The sequence below is a fragment of the Typopeltis vanoorti genome, chromosome 17 (genome assembly GCF_054136105.1).
Source record: "Typopeltis vanoorti isolate ZY-2024b chromosome 17, IOZ_Tvanoo_1.0, whole genome shotgun sequence".
NCBI classification, from domain to species: Eukaryota; Metazoa; Arthropoda; class Arachnida; order Uropygi; family Thelyphonidae; genus Typopeltis; species Typopeltis vanoorti.
The window spans coordinates 105,518,668-105,537,084 of record NC_143565.1 but is presented as its reverse complement, the minus strand read 5'-3'; the positions used below and the strand labels follow the sequence as shown (position 1 = coordinate 105,537,084).

The following is an 18,417-nucleotide window of genomic DNA, read 5'->3' as shown; positions in this document are numbered from 1 at the left end:
TCCATAAGGCTAAATTGATTTGCTGCTAGTTTAGTGTTTTGGCTTATGTCAGCCTTATTCTACTGCTTCCCATCCAACTTGTCAGATTTGTTTATCAATTACTATATTTAATTTCTTCTCTTTGTTAAAAAACTGACAAAACAGACAATAGTTTTCTAGTTCTAAAAAGGTTCTCAACTGATATAGTTGATGTTTTCAACATTCCTACCTATTTTCAGTTTCTTTTTATTGCTTATTTGTATACCAAATTTGATAGAATAGTTTTCTTTAATTCAGTTACCTGAGTACTTGTAATGAATTTATTCATAAGTGTAACATCATCTACACAACATAAAGATTTTGATATGAGCCACTTTAATGTTTAATGCCACTTTTCTTCGTAATGCAATTCATACAGATAACAGTAGGGAGAGTATGCACCCTTTCATACATCATCTGATTTTACATGCCTTCAATTCTTAACTACTAACTTAGAACTTAAACTACTTACTGCTCTGTATAATGTTCCATTTATGCCATATAATGAGGTTAAAACAGACTTCATATGATTTCCCATCTTAGTTAAATCTGACCCTGACAACCACTATCTGGTTGTAATCCAGCTTATTCTTTCTTTTCCAACTTTTTCTTCTATAAGTTTTCTTAGCCTCTTCAAGTATGATTACACAAATCTTATCTGAAACACTCCTGACATTATTTTATCTTTCTTTTTATAGATGGTGCTATAAGAGCTCTACTCCAATCAAAAACTAGGTCTTCTGAATTATGCTGTGTAATCACAGAACTTATCTACCTCCAGATTTGAAATATTTCTGAGAAAATCTACTCCGGCTACTTTTCCACATTAGGTTTCTAAGGGATTATTCCTACCTTGAATATTGTGGGATATTCCTGATTGTATTTCTATTGATTTTCTACAACTTTTCTATCACCCTTGTTTAACAATTTTTTCAGAATTAATTACTCCAGATATCTAGAAATCTTCAGTTTATTACCTTTATAACCCAATTCCTTTTTCAATTCTCTTTCCTTCATTTCTTATTGTTTTATTTCCCTTTTTTTTTTTTTTTTTAATATGATGCCATGTAGAAACTTCTTGATACTTGAGCATTTCTGATCTAATATCCAAATCAGCTACCTTCTCACATTTCAGGTTTTTGATAGCTTTTTCTATCTCAAATGTTGAGATGTACTACTGATTACATTTATGAATAGATCCACCATCATTCTATCACTTCTTGATTCATTTAACAATCTTTCAAGGTAATTATTCCAAGCGTGTAGGTTACACTTTTCACGTGATGCCTATCTTCAATACTGTTAAGGCCGAGTTTGTAAATATTGATATTGTACTAATTAGCATTATTCTAGATGCATAAGTAGCAGCATAAAATTTGCAAAGTCATGAAAATAACTTTTACTACTAAAATATGCTAATTAATTATTACCAGATAAAATTTTTATCTATTCCTCTACAATGTTTGAATATACAGTATGCAACTTCAAAAATATTATTTAATTCAGTCATTATGTGGTATATAAACACACATAAAAAAATAGTAACAGTACTATTTTGACAACTAGATTAAACTTAATAAAAAAATATTATTGTTTGTGTAAGCACAATGTCTGAACGTGAAATACATTCATAACAAGGCTACTTGTATATAGAAGCTAAATGACTTCACATCGTCTTTGTATCCTATAATGCAAAGCACACACCCTTTTGGACATGTATAATGTTATGCATTATGAGAAGGACCAGTACCAAGACTAGTGTCAACCTTTGAGGTATGTTAAAAGTGCAGGGATACCTCTCCAAAAAGTCAGGGATCTATAAGATCACAATCTCACTGACTGACCCTAAAGGATTGTTACTAAATTCATCTCTCCGGGACAGAAAACTTAGCAGTGGCTCCACTCAGCGACAGACAAAACCTGCCACCAAGAACAGCCTCTCTACTCCCCAGGAAACAAGCAAACCCAAAGATGAACATTATTAAATGTCATTAGTTGGAGCCAAACCAGGAAGAAATACTAAGGTTGAATTAATGCAGGAGTCATATTTTCCATATACAAGTAGTAACAAAATGTATCACCTTATTAGAATTTCTGGATTAGAGACAGATGCGAGAAGTTTTTTCACTTGATTGCGAATTAGATTAAACTTGGCAATAAATTATATTCTTGTTTGATCCTCTATGTAAGTGTAAGCAAACAAAGTGCATGAAATACAAACTTTGTTTGTATTTCATGCTTACACTTGAATAAAGATAAAGCAAGAATATAATTTCTTGGCAAGTTTAATCTAATTTGCAAGTAGCAAAAAAACCCTCAGTATTCTGACAAATTGTGTCAGAACAATGAGGACTTAAGTTGCAATTTATTTGTACTTCCCAAGTTATTTTTTCACAAATGAAAAAATTCTAAACTCCAACTAAAAATTGAATATAAATGGAAGGGTGAAAATAGCATACATTGTTAGTACTACAGTATTTTCATTGTTAGTACTGTAGTACTAACGATGAAAATTACCCACATTTCCTTTTAAGTTTTTTTTTTATTAAACTTAAAAGGAAAACCAGACCATCACTCTGGAGTTCACACATGGTTCTTGCCATTTCATGCTTTTACCCAACACGGTAATGATTTCACATGTCACAAAATCACTAACCTCATTTCCAGGCATATATAGACAAACTTCCACTCTTTGGCAGACAACATTTCAAACTCTTGCAACTACTAAGCCATATCAAAATGGTTCTCTGCCGTATTTTAACATGAATTCTCAGTCATGAAAAGTTGAAAAGTACATTTAGTACTATAGATGAGCTAAAAGTAGTTAGAATACCTGGTTCTCTACGCCAAATGTGGAACTTTACAGCCCTTCCATAAGTGATGCAGTGGTCTTACATTAGGTAACAAAAAACACCACCACATGAAGACTTACAGAAAAATCCAAGCCACAATGAGATTTCAAACCCACAGACTAAGAAAGCTTAAGTATTATCCTTAGTCAACCAGGGAGGAGGGGAAGAGAGAAAGAAATAAGAACTTAGCTTATTCCTGTAACAATAATGAAATATGTGTTTCAGCAGAAATAAGCTAACAAAATGTGGAAATAGCATGATAGTACTGCAGGAAAGACTTAGGTAAAGGTGAAAATTTAACTGATTGATTTCCCCCTCTTGCTAGTGGAAAAGTGGACTTGACTAAATTCTACATGTACAGCATATAGTTTGAGGTGATGCAGACACAGTGGAAATAATGCAAGATGAGTGTTACAGATAATATCAGGTAGAATGTAGATTAAGAATTTGTAATACTGCAAACAGAAGTAAAGGTGATATGATAAGCCTACAAACTTCAGAAAAAGTTACAGTATACCAGCAGGTGAAATTTTTAAATTTTATTGGAGGATGGAGAGAGAATGAGAGGGTTGATTGAAATGCATTGCCTTTGTAGATCATAAGTGCAGGTAGTGTGAATGAATTCAAGAATAGATATGACAGCTGGTGCAGAAGGTAATATGGACAATCCCTCTGAGTCCCTAACTCTCTTGAATGGTAGGGAATATCAAGTAGTGATGTGGGTAAACCTCAAAATGAGGAACTGGACAATGACATTTTTTTTCTGAAGGGCCCAAAAGAATATTCTACTAAAAAAGATGGAGGAATTTTTCCAGTCTGAGAAAGAAGCTGACAAAGAAAAAGTTAGTCATTCTTGGTGATATGAGTAGGAAATGAAAGAAAAACCAGAGTAGGAAATGAATACTAGATGCATAGCATGTTTTGGGAAAATTCTGAAAAAAAAAAAAAAAAAAGAACAAAGCTAATAATGGTAAGTACCTTTAGAATTTCTGTTCAGGATATTAACTAGTCATTACTAACACCATGTTACAACAAAAATGTGCATAAATTCACACGGAAAGCATAAGAAATAAGTCACACTGACTATGTTGTTATTAACATTGATATCTTTGTGCTGCTTCAGGACAAGGGAGCATACAAAGGATTTCAAATAGGAAGTGATCACCATTTAATATTCAATAAAATGAAACTGAATTGATATCAGGTAAACTGACATCTGCAATTTTATTGAGTTTAATGTCCTTTCTTTTCATAATATGGTCAATATAAATGAATATCAGTGGAAATCATGTGCACCTATGCCTCACACCCAATTTTACATCAAGTCATCTTCTCATACCACCTTCAATTTGAACTGCTGACTTACCACTCAAATATAGACTATGTTACTCCATATAATGTCTCATTTACACCATATAATTGTGGCATTTTGAATATCTTTTCTCTTGGCACCGGTCATATCTTTTTCACATCAACAAAACTTAGGCACAGATCGCTGTTATATTCCAATGATTTCTTAATTATTTGTCTTAAAAGTGAAAATCTAATACTGAGAACCTCTTATTTGGCCTCTCAATACAGCTTGTTCTTCTCCAAGTATGCTTGCATAAATCTTATTAGAAACATTCAGTAAAGAAATTCCTCTAATTCTCATTCAGTTTTATTTCCCTATGAGAGCTCTACTTCAATCTAGAATTTGACGCACTAACCCGGCTTTCTGAATTATGCAGTGTATTCACTGTAAAACTTTTATACCACTGTATTCGAGCTTTTGTAATTGAATATCATCTACTCCAGCTGCCTTTCCACATTAAGTTTTTGATGGCTTTTTCTACCTCAAGTATTAATATGTATTCCTGTTTGCATTCCCCTGAATGTTCTGTTCCACCATGTTATCACAGCTTGTTTCTGGGAATCAAAATTTGCTGCACTTCATTGCATACTCCCATTCAAATAGGAGTATTCAACGAAGATTGCACACTTAAAATGAGCAGGATTAACTTTGGATTTCATATTAAATTGAAGCAGCAGTTAATTAATATACATATAAGTAATGTTACCTGTGATTGTAGGTTTTCAATAAAATGTGTGCCAAACCTATTCTTGTGAAGCTCCAAACTTTTCAGTCATCTTAATTTTTAGTGATATTATATGGAGAATTTCACTTCCCTACTGAATGTTGTGGTTATTCCTTATGATGCATATGTCAAAAGTGGCTTCACTCAATAAGATACTGTGCACATGCACCCCCCCCCATCAAGAAGATTCTCTTGAAGATTACAGAAGGCATGTATTATGTTTGTCGTTTGTTTTTAAGGTGTGCAAGAAATGTTTGAATGGTTTCATAACCAAACACCATAAAGTTGTATGTGATGTATTCAAACTACAGCTGCTAGCAATGGTGGATTTATACAGGGTATACTGAAATACCATTATCATGCTGCAGGTTGCTTCTTCATGAATTTGTGGACAGCCGAGACCGTCTTTTACAGATACATCCTCTATCTTCAAATAGAAGATATCTGATGTATCTTTGTGTATTTACACCAAGCTGCAAGTACTAAAATAGTTAGAGACAGCCCAGGAAAAGAAGGCATATCATAGGCTCCTAGCCAATAAGTTGGAAGATGCCTTGAGATAGAGAAAAATGTAAGAAAAAGTCACAATGCATAAAGGTATCTAAAACAAGCCATGAGAAGATGCGATAATATAAATATAAATCTTAAATATAAGAAATGTATATATAATTTCTTACATATATAAAAGTGGCAAAAATGTTTGAGGCAAATGAAAAGCACAGCAATACAGGAAAGTGCTGTAAAAGGAATCAAATGATAATGGAAAGAAAACCGAAAATAAAGATATTCTAGATGTCTAGAGTAATTACTTTGAAAGATTTCTAAAATAAGTGAAAGAATGGTTACCGAAAATATTCAAGACGAATGCATTTAGGAGGCATATCAATATCTGAGGTAGAAAAACCTGAAATGTGGAAAGGCAGCCAAAGTAAATATTTAACCAGAAATGCTTAAATATGGAGATCCAGAATTTTAAAATGACTTCACCTGCTTTACTGCACAATTCAGTCCTAGAAGGTTCTAATGACTGGAGTAGATCTCTCATGGGTGTACTCATCTGTGAAAAGCAAAATAAAGTGTGAAAATCAGAACAATTTTCTTATTGAGTGTTCAGGAAGATTTATGCAAAGCATACTTGATGCCAAGAAAAATTGTGGAAGGGAACAAGAATAAACTAAGTTCAGGTCAAATAGACCTCATCAGGATCATATTTTCACTTTAAGACAATAGATGAGAAACCATGAGAATATTTAAGTTTTGTAAATCCAAAAAAAAAAAAAAAAGAGGCATGTAACACGGCACCAAGAGAAAAGCTGTTTGAAACAGTTCTTGAACAACTTTACTCTATGCACTGTGTCACCATAGCAATTATATGGTGTAAATAAAACATGAAGTCCTAAGAACTCCATGAAGTCATAAGACTCATCATGGGAGACAAAGTATCAATACAATGTCTATCATGCCTCTCCTTGAAACCAGAGACAAAGCACTCAACTGACTCAGACAACCCATTCTATTCAATCACTACTCTTCAAATGAAAAATTTAGACCTTGCATCCTTTCTAACCACAGTCTTACCCAACTTCCAAGGATGACCGCTTGTTCTGCCCCTGCTAGCCAAGTGCTGAATTAATCATTTGTATTAATCCTATAAAATCCTTTAACTTAAAATTATACCCCCCCCTCCACTTTTACACCTATCAACCAACTTTTGTAATCCATAACCAAGAAACCCAGGGTGAACTGAGTAGAGTAATCCAGATGTGGTCACATAGATGCTTTATAAAGATGATCAGATTGTTAGTGCATTCTACAATAATCAAGTAATCCTGTGACCCTGGCTACTTTAGCAATATGTCCTCTAAACTTGTACTACTACCTGCAAATTCTTTACTTCAATTTCCTGGAGTACAGTTCCTTAATGTGGCACACATCTTGTAATCTTTGTATCTCAAAATACAAAACTTTACACTTTTCCAAATTAAATTAACATCCATTATTTTGCCAATACTGTCACAGCCTATTGAAATCATCTTGCAAGCTCTCTACATCCATTAACTATTACCCTACCCAAACTTTGCAGCAGCAACAACTGAATATCACCCTTCAGATATTTCCTAGGTTATTTATGTGCAAATTAAACAGCAGTGGTTCAAGCACAGAGTCCTGTGGCACACCACTAGTGACCTGTCTTCTCCTGTATTCTGCTCCTCCATATATGACTTTTTGGTATCTTCAATCAGCTTTCCTTTTATCCATATCACCAGTTTCATAGCCATCCACATTTGCTGCAGTTTGTATAAGAGTTCCACATGCCTGTCAAATGCCTTTTCAAAATCTAGCAGTGACATGTATCATTGTATCAATATTCCCTTTATCCATCTCAGTTGTCACTATTATAAAAAGATTACTAAGGCATAACTGACTCTTCACAAAGCCATGCTGCTTCTCAGTATAACATTCTTATCCACCATTCCTGAATTCTCTTTTTGACCAACTTTTCTAGTACTTTTACCAGGGATTTTGCAAAAGCTGAGACTTAAATTAAACAGACCACTCAAAGGCATCACAAATTTCCCTGTGCGTTCTCTTAAAACGTGAGCCAATATCCAGTCCAATCCTACAGCTGTATTTGCATTTACAGAGTCTGTAATATCTTAAGTACTTACAATTCATCAACTTCTGTTCTCACATCAGTCAGTCACCTCTGCCATAACAATAACTTCAATAGATGACATACCCTTGCAAAATGGTCACTCAGCAGCTCAACAATTTTGTGTGCCTCTCACTCACTACCATCTACACTCATTAAAGTTCTTTCCATAGTCATTCTTCCTTCTACTTGCCACATAATGAAAAAAACTCCTTGGGATTTCCTTTTTCTTGCTCAGCTAATTTATTCTCATAATCTGATTTTGCCTTCCTTACCATGTTGATCACCTTTCTCCTACTAGACTAAACTAGTAGTTTAGTTTAGTAGAAGTCTCCCTCTACTATTCTACTAAACTAGATTCTATATATATATATATATATATATATTTTTTTTTTTTTTTTTTTTTTTGTCTCTCTCACACACTTCATGGGTACGTACATTCACTATAATTTCTTTAGTTTTCCTGATGGTGTAGGTCCACAATCTACATCATTCCCTCTGCAATACCTGCATATAGATTCATTAACTATCATCTCATAATTCACTAACCATCATTAACTATTAACTCAGTTTGCCTCTATCATAGCATGGCACTCAGAAACTTCACTTTGTCCTTTTTCACTTCAATCAATAACGCTTTCACATCTTCTCTCATACAATACTTCTCATCTCTCAGGTCACTGGTTCCAGCCAAAATAATCAAATTCTTTCACTTTCCCTTTCTGCATTCTTAAAAGATGTTATATTGTTAATTATATTCAGTATAATTCTGCAGGATTCCTTAACTAAACTGAATAACTGCTGTAACAACTCTGGCATGAAAGTTAGCAATAATAAAACACTAAAGAAAATAAACAAGAGTGGTGAATATATCAGTTGATATCAGTCTTAATGAGAAACTTATAAAAGTAGTAAAAGATAACTATTTAGGCAAAATGTTTTAGTGGAATTTGCAAATTAAGTATGGAAAACAGAAACACAGAATTAACAAAGAGTTCATGTGGTGGGTAGAAAACCAAATAAGTTTATACGGAATAAGAAATTATTCCATATAAATTTATTAGTCAAAACACTAAAGTCAATTTATTAGTCAAAAACACTAAAGAACAGGAACAAATCTGAAAACAAACCAACTTAACATCAGAGTTAAAGATCGGTACTATCAACGTAAGAAGCCTGAATGGCAAAGAAATGGAGCTAGCTGAGGAATTAGATAAGTACCAGATCGACATAATACGGGTGACTGAAACAAAAAAGACCAAAACTGGTGCGATCTTTCTGAGCAATAAACACAAAATGTTATATTCAGGCAATAACAATCAAGGAAAAGAAGGAGTAGCCATAGTATTCAACACAAAATACGAGGCTAATCTTCTTGAATGGCAGTCAGTCTCAAGTAGAGTAATGTGGGCAAATATGAGAATGGGGAACTGGACAATGAGACTTATTTGTGCCTATGGTCCCACAGAAGGTTCTAAGGTAGAAGGAATTTTTTGAGACTTTACAGAAAGCAACTGACACAATGAAAAAGGAAAAGGTGGTCCTTGTTGGGGATCTAAATAGTAGAGTAGGAAATGATTGTGAGACATACAAAAATATTTTGGGAAAATTTGGAGAAAAGAGCAAAGCTAATAATAATGGCAAATATCTGTTGGATTTCTGCTCAGGACATGGACTGGTTATTACTAACACCATGTTCCAACATAAAAATGTGCACAAATTCACATGGAGAGAAGAAGCTAGGAATAAGAAAAGTCTCATCGACTATGTTATTGTTGATAGTGATGTTTTCTCCCTGGTGCAGGACACCAGAGTGTACAGAGGATTTGAAATTGGAAGTGATCACTATTTAGTCTTGAGCAGGATAAAATTGAATTTCATATTGAAAAGAATAACATGTAAGAAAGTTTTAAAGCGAATAAAAGTTGAGCAGCTCTCAGATGTGAACTGTAGACTAAAATACAGAAATATTATTGAAAAGAAAATGAAAGAGTTTGAGAACAGGAATCAAACCTTGGAGATTCAGTGGCAAACTTTGAAGGAAACATTGATTGATTCTGCCAGAGAGGCATGTGGTGAGGTTGTGTGCAAAGATAAAAAAATCAGAACTCCCTGGTGGACACAGGAAGTTAAAGAGGCAGTGAAGGAAAAGAAGAAAGCATATCAAAAGTTCCTGGCAAATAAGTCAGCTTGTGCTTTTAGAGAATACAGAGACAAATGCAAGAATGCTAAACACTGTAAAACTAGCTAAACAAAAGTCATGGGAGGACTTTGGCAAGAATATAGCAAATAAATATCAAGAAGGTGGCAAGATATTCTGGAGGTTGTTGAAGAAGCTTAGGAATGGAGGAAAGAGTGCTGTAAAAGGAATTAGAGATGATAAAGGTGAAATGAAAACAGGAGAAAAAGATATCCTTGAAGTATGGAATAATTACTTTGAAAAACTGCTAAATGAAACAAGCAGTGATGACAGCACAGTGATAAAAAACACTGACCAGGCATGCAGTCAGGAATACATATCCATACTTGAAATAGAAAAAGCCATCAAAGGCTTGAAATGTGGAAAGGCAGCAGGAGTAGATGATATTCGACCAGAAATGCTCAAGTATGGTGGTATAAGAGTCTTACAGTGGCTGCACTGCATAGTTCAGAAAGCCTGGACAGAGGGACGAATTCCCGATGATTGGAGTAGAGCTCTCATAGTACCCATATATAAAAAGGGAAATAAAACTGAATGTGAGAATTACAGAGGTATTTCCCTACTGAGTGTTCCTGGCAAGATCTATGCAAGTATACTTGAGAAACGGTTGAGAAGAATTGTGGAAGAAAAGCTTGGTGAAGAACAAGCTGGATTCAGGCCAAATAGAGGCTGTCAGGATCAGATCTTCACTTTACGACAAATAGTCAAGAAAGCATGGGAATATAACAAAGATCTGTATTTAAGTTTTGTCGATTTGGAAAAGGCATATGACAAGGTGCCAAGAGAGAAGCTATTCAATACGCTGCAGTTATATGGTGTCAATGGGGCATTATATCAAGCAATACTTAGTCTTTATTTGAGTTGTGAGTCAGCAGTTAGAATTGAAGTACAGGAAGATGGTTTAATGTTAAATCTGGTGTGAGACAAGGATGTACATTATCCCCTCTGTTATTCATTATCTATATGGATCACATTATGAAGGAATGTGGTATTAAACCTGATATCAAAATTGGAGATGTTAATGTCAGCTCTTTGCTTTATGCGGATGATGTTATACTTCTAAATAAATCCGCTACAAGTCTGCAAGATTCTCTGACTAAATTGAATAGCTGTTGTAATAGATATGGTATGAAGGTCAGCAATAAAAAGACAAAGACAATGAAAATAGGCAGAATCATTGAAAATGTCAACTGTGTTGTGAATAGAGAACCTGTGGAACAAGTAAAACATTTCAGCTACTTAGGCACAATTTTTACTGAAGATGGTAAACTAAATATAGAAATAGACAACAGAATCAGCAAAGCTGGTATCGTGGGAAGTCAATTGAATAAATTCATATGGAATAAGAAAGAAATTAGTCGGAACACTAAATTAGCTGTATACAAGACTGTGTTCAAACCAATTTTAACTTATGGATCTGAGAGCTGGGTCAGAAGTAAAACACTTGACCAAAGACTAGAGACCGCAGATATGAGAGTCCTGAGAAAGATTAGAGGCGTAAACAGATGGCATCAATGGTAATACCATATTAAAAATGAGGATATTAGGAAAGAACTTGACATTGTCAGCATCCAGGAATGCGTTAGCAGAGCTAATCTCAGATGGTGTGGTCACTTAAATAGAATGGGAGAGGAAAGATTAGCAAAACAAGTGTTCTCTGCCAGGTTGGCAGGAAAACGACTCAGAGGAAGACCAAGATATAGGTGGATTGATACGGTACAAAGTGCCTTAGATGATAGAAATATAAGATCTGATAATGTTGGAGTCTTGACAAGTAACAGACTGAGTTGGAGGAAAATTGTAGATAGGAAGTTAGTAATGATGTAATTTTTTCATGTAGCACTGTCATAGCCTGTACACCCCTTGATGGTACATGGCAGGAATTTGATGATGATGAAACACTAAAGTAGTTGCATATAAAACAGAGTTCGAACCAATTAACTTAACTTATGGATCTGAGAGGAGAAGAAAAAATTTAGGTAACAAAAAAAATTTAGGAGAATGAACAATGGAAGTTTTAAGGTCACTTAAACAGAATGGGAGAGAAAAAGTTGGAAAAGCAAGTGTTCAGTATCAAGACAGCAAAAATGAGACCTCTGAGGTAGAACAAGAACTAAGCGAATTGATGAGTTATATTTTGGTCTTCTAAGACATTTTTAAGATCTAACAACATTCATTTGGAGAAAAACTTTTAGATTACATTGGTAATAATGTAAACTTAATCATGTACTACTATCATAGGATCCAGTACACTCCTTGATTAGATATATATCAGTAATTTCATGGTAAAATAAATAATCCAAAATTGACATTTACCACTTACTCTAAACCTCCATAACAACCACTAAAATCCAAAACAATCTGAAAACTACGGTCAATTTTGCAATTGGTTCCCTCAAATCATAAAGGGAGAAAGTATAATTGCTGAATATCTAGTGTACATAAGTCTCCTCTCAGTCACACAAGAAGGGGAGAAAAGCGAGATAAAAGACTTGACGGACAGCTGGCACAAGCTGATTTCGTTTATGTTGTAATTAAAGAAATACATAAGTATCTCAATTAATTAGTAGTTTAAAAGTTATGAAGTGGGTAAAACATTGTTCCTGAAAAATTCTTTATCCATAATAAAAAAAAGAAATCCCCCTTGGCTTAAATATTACATTTTTTTTTTTTTTTAAATCAGTAGTATAGTATTGCCTATAAAAATGTTCATTATTGAACAAAGGCTTAAGAATATCAGTTTGTCAGCAAATAAGTCAGTTTGTGGAGAATACACAGACAAATGTAAGAAAGCTAAACACTGTGTAAAACTGGCAAAATAAAAGTCATGGGAGCACTTTGGCAAGAACATAGAAAATAAATATCAAGAAGGTGGCAAAATATTCTGGAGGTTGTTGAAGAAGCTTAGAAATGGAGGAAAGAGTGCTGTAAAAGGACTTAGAGGTGATAAAAGTGACATGAAAACGGGAGAAAAAGATATCCTTGAAGTAGGAGTAATTACTTCGAAAAATTGCTAAATGAAACAAGCAGTGATAGCACAGTGGTAAAAAACACTCAACAGGCATACAGTCAGGAATACATATCCATACTTGAAGTAGAAAAAGCTGACAAAGGCTTGAAATGTGGAAAGGCAGCAGTAGTAGATGATATTCGACCAGAAATGCTCAAGTATGGTGGTATAAGGGTCTTACAGTGGCTACACTGCATAGTAGAAGTCCTGAACAGAGGGACGAATTCCCGATGATTGGAGTAGAGCTCTCATAGTACCCATATATAAAAGGGGAAATAAAACCGAATGCGAGAATAACAGAGGTATTTCCCTACTGAGTGTTTCTGGTAAGATTTATACAAGTATACTTGAGAAACGGTCGAGAAGAATTGTGGAAGAAAAGCTTGGTAAAGAAAAAGCTGGATTCAGACCAAATAGAGGCTATCAGGATCAGATCTTCACTTTACAAATAGTTGAGAAAGCATGGGAATATAACAAAGATCTGTATTTAAGTTTTCTCGATCTGGAAAAGGCGCCAAGAGAGAAGCTATTCAATAAATTACAGTTATATGGTGTCAATGTGGCATTATATCAAGCAATACTTAGTCTTTATTTGAGTTGTAATTCAGCACTTAGAATTGAAGGAAGTCCAGGAAGATGGTTTAATGTTAAATCTGGTGACAAGGATGTACATTATCCCCTCTGTTATTCATTATCTATATGGATCACATAATGAAGGAAAGTGGTATTAAACCTGATATCAAAATTGGATATGTTAATGTCAGCTCTTTGCTCTATGTGGATGTTATACTTCTAAGTAAATTCGCTACAAGTCTGCAAGATACTCTGATTAAATTGAATAACTGTTGTAATAGATATGGTATGAAGGTCAGCAATACGACAAAGACAATGAAAATAGGCAGAATCATTGAAAATGTCAACTGCGTTGTGAATGCAGAACCTGTGGAACAAGTAAAACATTTAAGCTATTTGGGCACGATTTTTAGTGAAGATGGTAAATTAAATATGGAAATAGACAACAGAATCAACAAATTGACTTCCTGCTGGTATGGCAGGAAGTCAATTGAATAAATTCATATGGAATAAGAGAGAAATTAGTCGGAACACTAAATTAGCTGTATACAAGACAGTGTTCAAACCAGTTTTAATTTATGGATCTGAGAGCTGGGTCACTTGACCAAAGACTAGAGACCACAGATAGGAGAGTCCTGAGCAAGATTAGAGGAGTGAACAGATGGCATCAATGGCAATATCATATTAAAAACTAGGATATTAGGAAAGAACTTGACATTGTCAGCATCCAGGAACATGTTAGCAGAGCTAATCTCAGATGGTATGGTCACTTAAATAGAATGGGAGAAGAAAGATTAGCAAAACAAGTGTTCTCTGCCAGGTTGGCAGGAAAACGACCCAGAGGAAGATCAAGATATAGGTGGATTGATAAGGCACAAAGTGCCTTAGATGATAGAAATATAAGATCTGATAATGTTGGAGTCTTGACAAGTAACAGACTGATTTGGAAGAAAATTGTAGATAGGAAGTTTGTAATGATGTAAATTTGTCATGTAGTACTATCATTTCCTGTACACCCCTTGAGGGTACATGGCAGGAATTTGATGATGATGATAAATCCTAGTCTTATATAAAACCTTTTTTTTTTTAAATTGTAAACAACTGGGACTCCTATGAACCAACTAGCCAGCAAGGTTGCTGGTAGCAAAACTGCAAATTGCAGAGTAATTTCATTTTCAAGAAAATTACTATTTAAAAAAAAAAAAAAAAAAGCTTGTCATTTAGTTCAAGTCCTTGAAAAGATCACTTCAATTTCTGATCAATTGGCTAATAATGATTGAAAAATGAGATCTTTTTGTAATTCACTATGCCAAGCAGGCATTAACACTTGTCACTGATAGGTTCTAAGATCACTTTTAAGGAGTAAATGTTCCATTCTTCAGTATCTAGACATAAATGCCATTTAATTCATTTTAAATAACTACCATCCAAAAAAGGTTGCAATGCCAACCTATGAGTAGTGACATAAAAGTACATTAGTATTCAAAGGAGGATAAGGATTTTTTTTTTTCCCCTATTTTTTTTTAAGTAATCCAGAACCCTGCTCTAGAAACGAAACATGAAACTTTTTTCAAGCTACTTTGGACATCCAATAAGCAAGGCAGAGATTTCAACATCAAACAAAATTCATGTCTCACTTAAAGACAAACATCCATGCCTATAGCAGTATTCAAGCCTACAGCCTGTTTGAAGAGTAGATACACTATCTATTCAATTGACCAGGCCAACAAGTTTTTTTTTTTTTTTTTTTTTTTTTTTTGTATAAGCTGATCTCTACAAAATGCTTTCTATTTTAGTTTTAAAATTAAAAGTTACATCTGTAATACCTTATATTAACATTTTAGATTTTAAGGTTGAGCAATTTTATACAGTATCATTCCAATTATTTGCCTTTCTTCACTTTTACACTATTATTTTCCAATACACTGTATTTAAGTTAACATTTCAGGATCTGATTACATGTTAAATTCTTGAAACAAATCTGTTATTCTGAATGTCTTATGAATGCTTAAAATAGCAAGACGTTATTTTAAAGTGAAGTGCAAGTGAAAAATCTTAAATTTGGCTTATTCTTTTAAGATAAACATTTCTTTCAGGGCAATATTGACATTTCCTCTTACAGCAACAGCATTATTCTAATATAAACAAGCAACTAACAGATCAATTTCTTCTGTGAAAATTAATTTCTTTAAAAACATAGGTTCACAGAAGTTCTTTACTTTTATAACATATCAGGAGTCCAACTGGATGATACATATTTGAAATATAAAATCCTTTCATAGAAAATTGAAAATATATTCTCTAAGAGAAGGAATTAAAGTGTGATTTTTGCATAACTTCAAGATTTTACAAGGTGCCAAGAGAGAAGCTATTCAATATGCAACAGTTATATGGTGTCAATGGGGCATTATATCAAGCAATACTTAGTCTTTATTTGAGTTGTAAATCAGCAGTTAGGATTGAAGGAAGTACAGGAAGATGGTTTAATATTAAATCTGGTGTGAAACAAGGATGTACATTATCCCCCTCTGTTATTCATTATCTATATGGATCATATTATGAAGGAAAGTGGTATTAAACCTGATATCAAAATTAGAAATGTCAATGTCAGCCCTTTGCTTTATGCGGACGATGTTATACTTCTAAATAAATCTGCAAGATTCCCTGACTAAATTGAATGACTATTGTAACAGATATGGTATGAAGGTCAGCAATAAAAAGACAATGAAAATAGGTAGAATCGTTGATAATGTCAACTGCATTGTGAAGGGAGAACCTGTGGAACAAGTAAAACATTTAAGCTATTTGGGCACGATTTTTAGTAACGATGGTAAATTAAATATGGAAATAGACAACAGAATCAACAAAGCTGGTATGGTAGGAAGTCAATTGAATAAATTCATATGGAATAAGAGAGAAATTAGTCAGAACACTAAATTAGCTGTATACAAGACATTGTTCAAACCAGTTTTAACTTATGGATCTGAGAGTCCTGAGAAAGATTAGGGGCGTGAACAGATGGCAGCAACGGCAATATCATATTAAAAACGAGGATATTAGGAAAGAACTTGACATTGCTAGCATCCAGGAATGCATTAGCAGAGCTAATCTCAGGTAGTATGATTCACTTAAACAGAATGGGCTAGGAAAGATTAGCAAAACAAGTTTCTCTGCCAGGTTGGCAGGAAAACAACCCAGAGGAAGACCAAGATATAGATGGATTGATATGGTACAAAGTGCCTTAGACAATAGAAATATAAGATCTGATAATGGTGGAGTCTTGACAAGTAACAGACTGATTTGGAGGAAAATTGTAGATAGGAAGTTAGTAATGATGTAAATTTTTCATGTAGCACTATCATATCCTGTACACCCCTTGAGGGTACATGGCAGGAATTTGATTATGACAACATCATCAAATTCCTGATATATACCCATAAGAGATGTACAGGATATGATAGTACTACATGAAAAATTTACCTCATTACTAACTTCCTATCTACAATTTTCCTCCAAATCAATCTGTTAATTGTCAGGACTCCAATATTATCAGGTCTTATATTTCTGTCTTCTAAGACACTTTTTACTGTATCAATCCACCTATATCTTGGTCTTCCTCTGGATCTTTTCCCTGCCAACCTGGCAGAGAACACTTTTTTTGCTAATCTTTCTTCTCCCATTCTGCTTAAGTGACCTTAAGTGACCATACCACCTGAGATTAGCTCTGCTAATACACTCCTGGATGCTGACAATGTCAAGTTCTTAGCTAATATCCTCGTTTTTAATATGATATTGCCGTTGCTGCCATCTGTTCATGCCCCTAATCTCTCTCAGGACTCTCATATCTGCAGTCTTTGGTCAAGTGTTTTACTTCTGACTCAGCTCTCAGATCCATAAGTTAAAATTGGTTTAAACACCGTCTTGTATACAGCTAATTTAGTGTTTTGGCTAATTTCTCTCTTATTCCATATCAATTTATTCAGTTGACTTTCTACCATGCCAGCTTTGTTGATTCTGTTGTCTATTTCCATATTTAACTTACCATCTTCAATAAAAATCATGCCTTTTAAAGCTTATAAAACAATTTACTTGTTTTATAAGCTCTCCATTCATCAATGTTTCTGCCTATTTTCATTGTCTTTGTCTTTTTAATGTTGACATTCATACCATATCTATTAGAACAGTTATTAAATTTAGTGTCGGGGAATTTTGTAGACTTGTGGCAGATTTATTTAGAAGCATAACATCATCTGATAAAGTTAATTCTTTTAACGTATATAATAAAGTTTAATTCTTTATCAGATAAATCTCAGCTCTTTGCTGAGATTTATCTGATAAAGAATTAATTTAACCTTATCCATAAGGTTTTATAGATAACGTTCTTTATCCATACATAGAAAGTACAGTTATGTTAAGAGAACAGTATCAATTTATGCCAGATTGATATCATTCTCTGCTATCCCCCTGTCATACATGTTTAGATGTTAATCAGGAAGTAGACTTATGCACACCAGCAGTGTCAATCACTTTTCTCCTTAGTCCATGACAAAGCAGACGTACTGTTCAAGTCAATAAGTGAAGTAGCTATATGCAATATGTTCCTTCCTTGTGTGGTATTTATCCTGATGCTGTTTCAATTTGTGCTATTTTTATGTTGTCCTTATGTGTTCTTTGTATACCTTCGCTTTATGTGTGTGCAATTTTTTTTTATAAAATAACAAAACTGAGTATAAAAAACGATGCCGTTATAGTGTGCCACTATTGCTAATTTTATTTCAAAGTTCAAAATTCCATGCTTTCTGCTTGCATTTTTGCTAATCAGTCCAGTACAAATATTTTACAAACCAATAACGGCAAGTTTTCTTAGTAGTGACCTGGCCGAGATTTTCATTTTTTTTTTAATTGAATTACTAAATATCAAATGAGGTGACAGATGAGGTATCTTCAACCATTTTAATCTTTAACTGTTCAATGCTTACAACACTTCATAACTGCCAGCTACCATTACTTCTGCAGTGCAAACAAGCTGATAA

At 33.9% G+C, this 18,417-nt stretch overlaps 1 protein-coding gene across 1 annotated transcript in view; it reads right to left on the bottom strand.

Moving 5' to 3' along the window:
* The window catches only part of Snx6 (sorting nexin 6), a 210,360-nt gene that overhangs the window by 67,617 nt on the left and 124,326 nt on the right, over positions 1 to 18,417 (bottom strand). The window lies entirely within an intron of this gene.